This window comes from Parus major, chromosome 2, assembly GCF_001522545.3.
Source record: "Parus major isolate Abel chromosome 2, Parus_major1.1, whole genome shotgun sequence".
Classification (NCBI taxonomy): domain Eukaryota; kingdom Metazoa; phylum Chordata; class Aves; order Passeriformes; family Paridae; genus Parus; species Parus major.
Genome location: NC_031769.1, coordinates 28,999,419 through 29,012,966, shown reverse-complemented (window position 1 = coordinate 29,012,966; position 13,548 = coordinate 28,999,419). Strand labels below are relative to the sequence as shown.

The 13,548-nt window shown below is 41.7% G+C and overlaps 1 long non-coding RNA gene across 1 annotated transcript; it reads right to left on the bottom strand.

Annotated features, from left to right (window-relative positions):
* Positions 1-11,450: 11,450 nt before the first annotated feature.
* Positions 11,451-13,248, bottom strand: LOC109022373. The gene is made up of 2 exons (XR_004495800.1): positions 12,864-13,248; positions 11,451-11,663 (listed from the first exon to the last, which is right to left on the bottom strand). It is a non-coding gene; the product is annotated as an uncharacterized LOC109022373 (long non-coding RNA).
* Positions 13,249-13,548: the final 300 nt, after the last annotated feature.

The following is a 13,548-nucleotide window of genomic DNA, read 5'->3' as shown; positions in this document are numbered from 1 at the left end:
GCCCCGCCCCCGGCCGCGCGCGGGTGCGGCCGCAGCAGGTGAGCGGCGCCCGCCGATTGGTCGCCGCGGGGCGCAAAGGTACATGTATGCAAATGAGGTTGTGACGTCAGTGCCGTCCCCGCTATCCGGCGGCTCGCGCTGTGCGGGCGGGACCCGCTCAGCTCTGCGGTGACCGCAGAAGTCCCGCTCCCCGCTCCCTATTCCCCCTTCCCCCTTCCCCGCTCCCTATTCCCCCTTCCCCGCTCCCTATTCCCCCTTCCCCGCTCCCTATTCCCCGCTCCCCCTTCCCCGCTCCCTATTCCCCGCTCCCTATTCCCCGCTCCCCGCTGCAGTGGCCGTACGAGCCCGCTCCCCGCCCGCCGGATCCCGGTGCGGCGCCGTTCTGCTCCCCGCACGAGCGGCGGCGCCTCGCCGGTGGCGGCGCGCCCCTATAATCCATGGCCTGCGTAATCCCAAAAAGAACATCCAGGGGTTTACCTGTACAGACCGTGAAAGTATTCGCAGTGTTGGTAGTTTTATCGGCGCTTCATAGAATCATCGAGGTTGGAAGAGACCACCAAGTCCAACCGTCAGCCCAGCACTGCTGCTGTCCTTTCCTATTTTGAATGTATTTATTTATTTTGACTAAGTCATCTTTCTACTGTGTCTCCTTACATACCTGTATATTTTCTTAGGTTGAGGGTTAAATATATTCAATTACAATTAATCTACTTTACAAAATCTTCCACCTGTATTGATAATTTCCTGCTATTCAGTACCTAGTTTTTATTAAATGTTCCTACTTGTCTTGAATGATGTCCTGGTTCACAACTATCCAAAATCCTGTCTTCACAGTCCCCGTGAGCTGCAGCCTGCTGAATGATGCTTTATAATAAATACAACAGATCTAATATCTGCCAGCTATTCTAGTGTGAACATGTATTGCAGGATTAGTGTCCAAGACAGTTTCTTATCTTTTTTGCTGGGCTTCACAAAGAGACATGGAATTGCTTGTTCATCCCTCGGGATGTCTGTAAGGGTACATGGCACAGTATTACTTTATCAGATTTTGGTGCTGGAGAACTTGTGATGGTCAGTTCCTAGTAAGCAAAGGAAGCTGTATCTACTTTCTGATGAATTCATGACAATTCTTAATAGGAACTTGTCATCAAAACAGTTCAGGGAGGAAATTCCAAAAGTGGTTTTTTTTCCTGTAATTTAGCTGGCCTTCATCTGCTAAGGAAGCCCCAGCAGGCAAATAATCTTTGCCAGCAGTGAGATGTTGAACAGCAGCACACTTTGTCTTTCCTAGTCTGTCACTCAGATCTTTTCTTTCTAGTTTTAAAAATCTTTTTTTTTCCCATGCTTTTTGGTATTTTGCTAGACTTCTCCAATTAAATACAATACACTTTTTCTTTCCTCATGAACTAACAAAGACTTGTTGCTCTTCTATTGAAGTATATCTACCTTGCAGCTGCTAGATGGACTACAAATTCAAATTCTGCAATATTTGTGACCAAAAATTAAATCTGAATGCTCAACAGCTGCTGAAGCTTTATGTTTGTTTGTTTCTAAATTTGACATCCCTGCTGTGGAGCTTTGTGAAGTGAGAGGAAGCGTTAAAAATCTGTTGAGATTTTTTTTTCTCTGATAATTAAACTGACTTAATGTTGTGGCTAATTTGGTCTATTGGGAATGCAGATTTACTGACTGGAAATACTGCCTTTACTGGGCCATGCTTCTGATCCTTTGGGCCCAGCTCTAGCAGAGCATAAACTCAGTATAAAGTCATTTGTTTCAGTGTAATTTTACTAGCAGCTTGCAATTTTATTGTAAAGACTGGTTTCAGAAATTGTCTGCTTGATAGAGAAGTGTATTTTGGATGTATGCCCTTTCCTGAACACAAGCAGCCGTCAGCGTATCAAATGTTTTTGTTGGATTTTGTTGCAAATGCTAACATCTAAAGTTACTATGCCATTGTTGCTTTGGTTATAGTGCTGAATTATTCAACACGATCATCCACTACCCTTCTTTTCAGAAGATCTCTTTCACTTATTAATTATTAAAAGCTGTACCTCCACTTTCTTAATTAATGCTGGTGTTTCTTATTAAGGGACGCAGCTCCTACAGCCTGTTGTGGGTGGGAAGTACCTTTTACATGTTCACTGCTTCAGGCAGGCACCTAACCACGTGTGATGCAAGGTGGTTCATACCCAGCTCTGACCATAAACTCTGGGCATAGTTCAGCTGATGTAAGCACTCAAAGGCTCCAATTAAGTAAATAGCTCTATGACAAATGTAGCAATCCTCCATCCCCCTCCATCCCCCATTCCCCAGTTTTGTTCACAAGCTATAGTAAAAACTTGGAATCATATGGTTTGGATTTAAAATAACACTTTTGGTGATACAGCGGTTGGCTGTGCTGATGCCTGTGATTTCTGATGGTGGTCAGGATGGTGTCTGTGCTCCCATTTCGCATCAGCACTTAGCTTGTATTCTGGATAGAACTAAATTGGCTCAATTCTTTTAAATGGCTAAATATGGCTTGCCAGTTATGAAAAGACTTCCTTGCAGTTGGAGAGAAATCTGTCCTTCTTTGTAGGGAAAATACAAATAGTGATATTTGGATATTTCTTTAAGATTGTTTAAGTACCTGGTCCAAGTGAGGATCCTATGTATTTGTCTTCTCAGCCTTTGTCTTTATAGGGGATAAATTCTGCACTCCCATGTGTTACACAAATCCAGAGCTGCCAGACAAAACCAAGAGCAAAATACGCCTTTTCCTTTTCTTTCCTCGCTTTTTTGTCTTTATGGTGCTTATTCTCCGCTTCCTTGCACAGTCTTTGTTCTCCTGCCCTTCTCTGGTGCGTTTCAATGGTACTGCTGGCAGCAGAAGGAGCTACAAACAGTGTGAATTAGTTTTTCTTTCATGGGAAACTGCAGTGGGGGAGACTACACTGGGCACTTGTAATGCTGCTGACGTGCACTTACAAGACATTTACAAAAAGTAAATGCTTCTGCAAAGGGAGAGGGGTGTGGAAACAGAGTTACTGGGCCTCAATGCTGGCACGCTTCTTACTAGTCCAAAAATCTTAAAATGAAGCCGTTTTTGTAGTTTACTCTTCATTTCCCAGTAAAGTCATATCAGCTGGATTGTTTTCCAGAGGATTGCTGCATTAAGCCTTTTACTGTAACACACTAAATGAAAACTCAGCTTACAGGCAAATCTGTTGTGTTTCTGTAGGCTGTGGCCTCACGTGGCCACTGCTGGTTACCTATGATCTGCCTGAAATCTAAAGGTCTGTGTCACTTCTGAGGCACAAATTTGAAAAGTGAAGGCTCAAGTATGTACAAAGTTCTCCTAAAGTGTATACTATTGTCTTAAAATTAAGGCAGTGTGACCTTTTTCGTTACTCTCTACTATTATGGAGTGTCTAAAATGTTGTAAGTGAAATATTGTTTGCAGAAATTGATTTTTATCGCTTTATTTTTCCCAGGTTTACAATAAGCCATTGACAGCACTTTAGGTATTTAATTTCACTCTTTGTCTTGTAAAGTCATTTTTCTTCCCCTCATTTGTATAAAGTTTCTCATGCACATCAAAATCAGGGAGGGGGATAATAGGGTTTAAGAAAGCCAGGTGTTTCTAGGAACAGTATTTATTGTGTACAGTTGACATATTAGATGTTTGTCTTGAGGTGAATAGTGTATATGCACAACAACACAGGGTTTCAGCTGGCTTTCCTTGGAGTAAATAAAGGGCTTATCCTTCCTTGGCAGTTCATCATTAAAGCATGTTCCCATGTTAGTATTTGAGTAGTTAAATATGCCTGGAGTTTGGTGACGACCACAGTATCTGTCTGTGAAGTAAAATGCTGTTTATCATCGGTTGTGTTTCTCCATGGATGTAGAATTTACAATGTCCAGTCATTTCTTGTGTCACTGGGCTGGAAAATCTGATTCATCTCAGTCACCTGAACTGCCTCAGTTATTGAGTCATGTCAGTAACCTTAGTAACCTATGTCAGTAACCTATGACTGACCATATGGAATCAATTAAACATACACTTAAACATTATCTGCTGTAACAATCAAGATTTTTTTTTTTTTTTCTCAAGTTCAGTGCAAATGTCCTGTGGACATGCCCTGGTTATTTCCTGATGTGTTAGCAATGAGTTGGCTGTGCAGTGGTTTTTGCTTGCAGTCATGACATTCTCCTTGCTTCCTGGAGCAAAACCAGTTCCCAGCAGTGCTATTGCACTTGTGCCATTCCATCACCAACCTCAAAGAAGCCCTTTCTGGCACTAGACAGTGAGGACTAGCATGAGTAGGCGTAGCTGTTTCATGGATCTTTGCTGTCTTACAGGTTGACACACAAGGTGTTGTGGTGCTGTTTCTTGTCAATGATTATTACGAGCCAGACACGGTGGAGAGGCGAACCTGGCATACAGAATAAATTTGTCTATGTTCGTTGGATCAGTGAATCTTCTCTGCAGAGAAAAAAAAAATGTACAAAATTGTTTGGAATTTTTATTTATTTTTTTAGTGAAGTGGAGCACTGTAGATAGAGAAAGGGAAATTAGGACAGGAAAATAGGCCGTTTAAGCACTGTGGCTAGAGCAACCCACAGCTAGGTCAGAAATTAGCTCCTCCAAAAGCACAAAGACATAGCTCCCGTTCAATTTAATAAATCTAACAAGTGGTAACAAAGGAAATAACGTTTTGTTAATCTTTGCTCTTGGAGAGACAAATAATGAGTGTATTCTTTGACAAACTTTCTGACTAAAATCTAAATGGCATAATAATAGCCCTTGGATTGAGAAGTTGAATTGCTATTAGGAAACTACCTAGAAGGGAGACTTACTCAAGCAGAAGCAGCTACAGGCAAGTGCACAACTGTTGTCCAGGATGGAGCAGCTGTTTGCCCAGCCTTGCTTTTTGAGGCATTCTTTATGATTCCCACCACATATACCATGCAGTGGTGGAAAATAAAATTGGAGTGTAACAATAGCATGTCTCCTTAATAACTCAGTTGATGCCCATGCCTTTTGAATTGCCTCATGCATAATGCTTGCAAGAGATTATAGGCTTCATGAAGTTTGTCCCTCTAAAGTTTGTAGACAGGTGAGGGGGTAAAAAAAAAGAGAAACAACAAAACAAAGAACTAAAATAACCCCAGGACAGAGACTTTAAAGGGAAAGTGTACATCAGAGGCCAGCCTGCTAAAAATAGTAAAAGAGGCAAATACTTATACGTTCAGAAGCTATATCTTGGGATTTCTTAAGATCTTAACTGTAAGAATCTCCTTGCATCACATTTAAAATCCACTCTGAATTAAGCTGATAGAAGATTAGGATAAGGAGAGTTTGTTACATCTAACATATTAAAGAAACAACTGGAAGCTGACAACAGCAGTATAATGGTATTTTGAATAGTAGTACATAAAAGGCTTGACCAAAAGCCCAGTCCTTCTATTCAGGACCAGGATTCAGAAATGTTCTGAAATTGGGCTGCTTTTAGTTAAGCCTGGAAGAGAAAAAGGCAGAATTCTAGATCCTGGAAGTGAAGTGGTCTAGGGCTTCCTTCAGACAAATCCAAACTTACTTGGCCTGTTATTTATAAGGCACTCCTGTGTCTCTCTGGAGAGGTGGATAACTAGACTGTGTGTATCATACCTTGTTTCCATGGGAAGGGGATCATGGCAACATGCTGGTACCTGACCCACCGCCACATCTCTTCTTCAGGTCTGAAATAAACCCAGCAAACTTCAACAGCAAATAGCAGTTGATAACTCTCTGATTATCAGAATATTTGAATGCTTGTGGGCTAACACTGGGGTATAAGATGTAGGAGAGTATTTACTCTTTCAGATTAATTGCAGGTTTTATTAGGTTTATGTTATGTCTGCTGTGGGAATCTCATTACCATTGCATCCTGAAGAATTCCTATTTATCACATTCAGGTGGAAACCATCACCTCTTCAAGAGAAAATGGATACCATCTGCTGAATGCCCTTCCAGGTGATTACCTGGAAGAGTTCTAAGGAATTCTAAGAAGCAGAAATTCTCAGTCTTTATAAGTACATAGCAGAACACAAGAGGATGGTTTGACCAGGACCTTCTATGGTGGAAGTGTAAGGGTTGGGTGAAAAGCTGGGCATCACAAAGGAAATTTGAGCACCAAGGTTCTGATGTAAGTTGATTTGCTAAGTGATCATCAACAGGTGAGTGTGTTGGCTGTGTCACTGTTCCTCCTGTGTCTGTGAGCTGTGTGATGAGCTGTGTTGTGCCTGTCACAGAACCATTGAGAACACAGGTTGGAGGGGACTGGTGGGGGTTGTCTCATCCAACATTCAGCTCAAAAGCCAAAGCAGTTTTCCCAGAGAGACCTTTAGACAAATTCTGAATGTCTCTAAGGATGGAGGGCAACACCAACTTGTTCCAGTGGTTGAGTACTCTCACTGTGAAAACCTTTCCATTATCAGAATTAACCTTGTTGCAACTTGTGGCCATTGTCTTGCTCTTTTGCTTTGTCAAATGAGAAGTTTGGCTCTGTCTTCATTCTAATTCCTTTCTGGAGTTAGAAGAGTCTTCCAGTTTCTGGAGTGGAAGACTGCAGTAAAATCTACCCCCAGCCTTCTTCTATGTAGACTAAATAAACACAGTTCCATTGTCATTCCTATGTCATTTGTCCAGGAGACAGAACAGTATTTTTTTTTCCCTGTGATATCATTACTGGTACTTTCCTTTGATATCCTGCTAAAGATGCAGAGAGAGAAGAAGAGGGAGAAAGATAGAGATGTTTAATCCAAATCAGCAAACCCCTGGTGAAACAAATTAACAGGGCAAAAAGAAAGACAGAATGCAAAGTTTTGGTGTATTTGTTGTTTCTTTCTGTGGTTTCTGTAAAGCACAGTAAGTGTTCTCACACTTACTCCATTAGTGTGGCTTAGCTGTGGTAAAGTTAGCTGCTGTACTCCTTTGGTAAGAACTTTTCAGAATAGATAGTTGGGTTATGAGCAAAACCTTGAAATCACGAACAGTAAATGGCTCAAAATTCAGAAGTTAAATTTAAAGAACCAAATTTCTTTCCTAATATCAAATCTTAAACCAGTGTCATAACTAATTTAGACACCTGGCATACATTTTGAAGCAGTTGGTTCAGTGATCATGTTATATGCCTCTAGCAAGTCATCTTTCTTTAAAATATCTCATTAGAATAGCTTAGCTTCTTTTCTTGCAAACAGAATACCTATAGCTGTGATCTGCCAGTAATGTGAATTCAGCACTTCTGAGTGTGCGTGAGGAGGGTATAGAAAAAGCAATGTCTCTGACTTAGGAAAACAACCTGCTGCTGCCAGCCAGCTCTGCTGCATCACCACCATCATCTGTGCGCAAGCTGGGAAGCAATTTCATCATCTGCTCTTTTCCCTTGACAGCACTAAAAGCGTACCAGGTCCTCACATAAAAAATTTAAAGCAACAAGAGTGCTCAGGAGTATGTTTGTCTATAAGAACAGCTCTTTATTTCCAGTAGTCTTCTTGCAAGCAGATGACACTAACAGCAGAATGGGTATCTAGTAACATGGAAATAGAAGAAACAAACCTTGTTTGTTACTTAAGTGTCAGATGGTAACCCAGGGTTTGACAGTGGAACACTGAAGTCTCATGCTTATTGTGAATTCTCTGCTTTGCTCTGGGCTATATAAATCCAGCTCCAGTACAGTAGCAGACATTTCACTGTGAAAATCAGCCCATTTGTATTGGTGTGGAGTGCATTTCTGGCTTTCTGTAAACTAAGCAGCATATAGGCTTACACATTTAAACTTAGCTTCCTATTTTATCCTACAAGTTAGCTGCTTATGGAGTCTACTGCCAGTGCTTTTTGCTATCAGTGTCCAAACATCTGCATTAGGGACATTACACAAGCTGACAGTCAGATACTTGTATCTGCAATAAGTAATTAATCCCATGAGCACACAGGAATTTTCTGTCAGTCAAATTGTCTTGGTACAATTTCTGTAAAAGAAAGATAAAACTGATAGGTCACGGCTTATCTTTCACCAAAGTTTCTTCTTGGCGTCACAAGAATTGTTTCTTTTTACCATCTGGCTTCTCAGCATGCAATCCCAGTTTAGGACTTGCCCTTTGAACCTGTGGGTTTCTGATCAAGACAGCCATCAGTTCAAAAAGGTTTTATATTAATTTGCCTGGTATTAGCTTTGGTTGTTTTGTTTTTGTTTTTTTTTTCATATGCAGGTTTTTTTTCCTATGCAGTTTACACAAAGAGAAGTGTTCTGGCGATGTGCTAATACAGTTTCCATTTAATAGTGTACTTCACATAGGTCAAGAACCTTTCTGCAAGAGGGTAAGAGAAAGAAACAGTTGGGAATGAAGGAAGAATAAAGTGGGTTTTATATTGTTCTATTTTTATTTTTTTTTTAAGAAAGCAAAGAATCCTAAAATAGAGTATTTGCAGTTACCCTGCTTTACAGAATGTACACTGAAATCTAAGCGAATCTAAACCTAATTCTGCAGACAATTTTAAATGGTGGTGGATTTTCAGGTTTAAAATAATTAGTTTACTTCCTAGTATCAGCTGGAAAGTGTTTTTGACACCATTTTGTGTTTTATTTCCACCTTCTATGTATGAGTGAGAGGTGGCAGCTTGGGAAGCTGCCAGCCTGTTGCCACAGGAGTGGCTTTTCTCCTAGAGGTATATTGAAACTTGATGGCACAGTTTTTCTAGAGCAGCCCAAGTCTTCCTTCTTGATGCCAGTGAGACAGGCACAGCAGCTGACAGAGCAATAACTGGGGTGCTGATGGGAAACAAGGCTGCTTCAGCAGTAAGAAACCATTTTAAATATGAACCAATTTTTTTAGAAGATCTAGCCTTAAATTAGTATGTACTCTGAATAAAGTGCTCTTGAAGGCTGCTTTTCCCCAGGAAGTATTTCTTCCCATGGTTTAGGGACAGAAAGCAGTCAGTCATATTAGGAGTGGAGAGATCTGGAGTACTGGCACCTCTGGGTGCAGTGTGGTGCTGCCTTGCACCCATTCAGTGGGATTGCTGGCATGAGGGATAAAAGATTCTCCATCAGGTATTACAAGTGATGATAGAAACAGGCTGACAAAAGTGGGACAGACTTTATTTTATGGCACTCTTCTCAGCAGCAGCAGGCCAGGGTTTGTTTCTAGTCTCAATTCTGGCCATGGGTACAAAGAGATTTTCTTTGAGAAAGGAAGGAATGGACCTCAGGTCTCTTACCTGCTTTGCATTGCTATACCAACGTTAGGGCTGGGACAGCACCACTGCACCCTTCTAAGTCTCTGCTGTCAGAACTCATCCCACATTTACAGGCATCTTAATGTCTTCCTAAAGTGTCAACTCCATTTCTGAGTAAAAGGACAGTAAGGATGCAGGTCCGACAGAACAAAGAAGATCCCTTAAAGGATTTACTCCAAATGCTGGGTAAATCCTTAACTACTAAGACAGTTCTTCATTTCATTGTTCTATTTGACACTCTTGTATCAAAGGGATGTGCCCTTCACTAATCAAATGCTGCACTAACCAAGGCACCTCTGTATTTGGGGAGTAGAGTACACTTGATATTTTTATTCAGCAGTTAGTTTTTTTTTCACAGTGCTTTATCACTTTATCTGTTTTATATTAGTTTCCTGAGCTGGATGATTTCTTGGGGTTTTTTGCCTCTGAAGAATATATTTCTGTCCATTACAGACTAGCACAGCAGTAAAAAGTGGTTGGTGAGAGGTAGCTCTATAATGATGCTGTCTCCAAATACCTTCTCCAAACAGGAAGGTGTCTCTGGCTGTGATGAGAGAATCTTGTTCATTTTGGGGGCCTATCTGGATTCTTCCATTTTATGGGCTGGACTAAAACCCCTTGGGAATTCAGAATATCTCTGGCTTCCTGATATTTTAAGTGACTTCTACTGAGAAAAGTTCACATGACTTTCAGCATGGAAACAAAACTCCAGCTTAAATGTCATCTACAGCACGATTCAGACCTCCCACTGTTGCAGGACTGGCAGGTTGTTGCTCTGCTGTCTGTTATGTTTGTAGAAGGCCATACTTGTGTGCTTTTCCTCTAGTTTACATTTAGGTTCCTATCTATACTATTAAAATTGTCCCCAGTGGATTCTTCCCTTGATATGGGAAGATGCTATCCTTTTGTTTCCTCTCTGAGGATTAGTGTTCCCCAGAAGACCACACTTTTCCTCTCTGCTTTTTTTTCACTAGTGCATCAGCACCACCATTTGTCTCTCTTCAGTCAGTTGCCCATACAGCTTTCAGACCTCTCCCACACCCTGTTGAAGCCCTTTGGAGTTCAGGGTCATGAGAACCAGTTGCTTTAGGACTTCTTTAGTAAATATATCCATGTCTTTGATTTATCCATGCTGATTCTTCTTGCCTCAAGTAGGTGAAGTTGCACACAGGCAGAGCATAAACAAGTTTGGGTTTTTTTAGTACTTGAAGGGAAGATAGTTTTATTCAGTTTAAATAAATCATCCAGATGTGTGCCTTTATCATCTGAGCTGCATTTTGCCTGAAAGGATTACCATGAGCTGCTGTTTCAAAAAAGTTTCTTAAGAAACTTAGTTGTTGTAACAGCCACTAAATTATAACATAAATATGACACAAATACTACAAAAATCACTAAATTATTACTAGTTATTATAAAAATAATAAAACTCACCCCCACAAAACAAAAAACATGCAAAGAGAACTGTGGATGTGATTATACACAAAATGCTGTTGAAAGTGGAAATAGAAAAGAAATAGAAATAAAGCAGTCTCTGCTCATCAACAGGGATATGGTGTGACTGTAAGAGGGGCAACATGGGAGTGTTACATAAGTGCTCTTTGGTGCAAGAAGGGACAACATATGACCTTGAATTATGCAGGTATTCTGAATTACCCTTCTGTCCTGTTTTTTGTGTCCCTTACTTCTTTCTCTTGGGACTGCTGCTTCTCTCTCTCTCTGTCTTTGGAGTGTTTACTGGCATTTCCCCTACAAGCTACTGGCCTGTTTGGGATCTCTAGGGACTGCATCCCTACAAATCTGGCTGCTGTGATTATTTTAGTACTCGTCGCACAATTCCCGGAGGAGCAGTGGAACTGTGCCAGATGTGGTTCATGTGTTTTGCTTCCCCTGGGCCCTGCAGGAGGCTGTGTGCCAGCTGGAGGGACACCAAGAGGGGGCTGAAACAATGGCATTGGTGCCTGCCTCAGCCCCTGGGAAAGGGGGGATCCCCTTTCCTTCCTCCAAGTGAGGGGCTGCAGGATGTGTCCCTGCACAGGCTCTTCAGCAGCGTGGGAGAGCAGACAGCTCTGACTGCAGGTCCAGAAGTTTAGCCGAGTGTGACAAAATCCTTTCCCAGTCTTTCTGGAAATCTGGGCCAACCTGTGAGGTTGAGGAAGTTGAGAAACCACAGTAAGTGAGAGGTGATCTGTCTGGGAGCAGAAGACATTTCCATGTTGGATTTATTGAATTATGTGTGATTTGTGATGAGAAAGAGAAATCAGGACTTTCTCAGCTGGGTATGGGATGAGATACCCTTTGATTAGAAACCAGCATTAATGGGTTCTTCTGGAACAGCTTTACAGGCGCAGTTTTCTGGATTCACTAATTTCTTAAACAAAGCAAAACGCAGAAGATACAAAGTCTGTGATAACAAGAAAAAAAAAAAAGGTTGTTTCTATTATTCCCAGCATACTATTATCTTGATAAAATTACAGAAAACTGAGGGTATTTTTCAAAAAGTGGGAAAAGTATAATCTTCCAGGTCTCCCACTGCTTCCATTTCTTGACACCAGAAAAATTTCTGGTTGTGGAAGTAGTGTCATTTCCAGGCTCTTTCAGAAGATGTCTTTGCATTGCTGTTATCCCAAAGGCCTGGATCATAGAGACTGAAAGGAACAGAACTGATGTGGGGATGGGCAGCAAGCCTCATGGTAAATTCACCTTCTTTGTCTATGTCATCAGTAAAAGAGAAGGATTCTGTGACAATTTTTTACCTTTCCATTCAGTGACTGTCCTACTTATTCCACAAATTGTAAATTATCTGCCTACTCTTTCCCTTTAGAATCTCTTTCAGTATCACATATACCATCTATTTTCTCTTGGGTGGTCCTACTGATACAAATCTAACTAAATTTTACATCAGTTTTTCTCAGACAGTTTTTATTTTTTCAAGGCTGCTGCTTCTATTTTGGACCTGGGGAAAGAAATGTAGTTGAAAGCTTATTGATTTTTCCCAGCTAGACTAGCGGGTTTAATAATGTAGGTCTGGCTAAAAACCTTATTGTGATCGTATCCTGGGATGCATCAACAATACTGTTTTGTTATTTCATCTAGTGTAATTTATGGCTGTCAGTGCTATGCAAATATCCCAGCAATAAGTAGTAATGATAATGAGAGTGCTATGTTAGTCCATTCCATCAGGGAAAAATAAACAGAAAAATCTCAGGCAACTGATGCACTTGGAGAGACTGCAACACAAATGTATTTTCTTGTTATGAAGTTGCCATGATGCAGGCTTTTGCTTGCTGTGGATTGAATCAAATATTTTTTTAATTCTTGAGTGCTCCTAAATCACCAAAATTTGGTGTTCAGGATGTGCTCCTCCCTGCTGGTGATGTTCCAGAGCAGTTTGCAGTTTCCCTGCAGTCCTCTGGGGTGACAGGTGCTGAATAGCATGGAAGCAGACACTCAAATCTTGTAACACCGTCAGTAGAAGAGCTGTGGTGAGTGTAGGACACAGTAAGCAGTTGATAACATTGAACTCTTACATGAGACACTTGGGCCAAGGCAGTTGAGTTTCTGGCAGCCATGGGAGGGACAGATAGGAGTACCAAAGTGTTACCTGTCAGTCTGCAGCTGTGTCATATTAGCAGCTCCAGCACTGGCCTCTTCCCTTGTGCTGACTTGGAGATAATGGATCTTGGCATACACAGCCCAGCAACGCCTCTCCCATGGATGGGGGACACGTCCTGTATGTCTGCAAAACAGAGCCATTTGTGGGGTGCTGATGCTGACCACTGACACCAACAAGTGCATTTCTCTCCTGCATCCACGTGGCAGCAGGAAAACAAGCACGTACCCTTCACTCTCCTAATCCGGATCTCCTCAGATGAGTACTAAGGACACTGCTCTCCCAGCATGGCCTCTGGGGCCCCAAGGAGCAGTGGAGAGACGAGACTCCAACCTGCACTGCTCCTACTGAAGTTCCTGAGGTTCTGTAAGCTCAGGACTTTTCTCATCAGAGAAAAACGTTGGTAAACTGGAAAGGAGCACCTGAACCCCCTGCTAGTGTGTGGCGTGATGTGAGCTACCAGGCCTCCCTGGGAGGAACCTGAGGCTGTCACCGTGGTGTTAATCAGATTCCGGCCAGGAAAAAATAGCAAGTGAGCTATTTTAGTCATCCAGGACACCAGTACAGTGGCTCTGTGACATGGACCAAATATAGGTTACATGCACTTTCTGGGAGCGCTCACCTGCCTGAATCGTGTCTTCTGCAGGTGTTGCCTTAACTTCCCCTCCTGGGATTT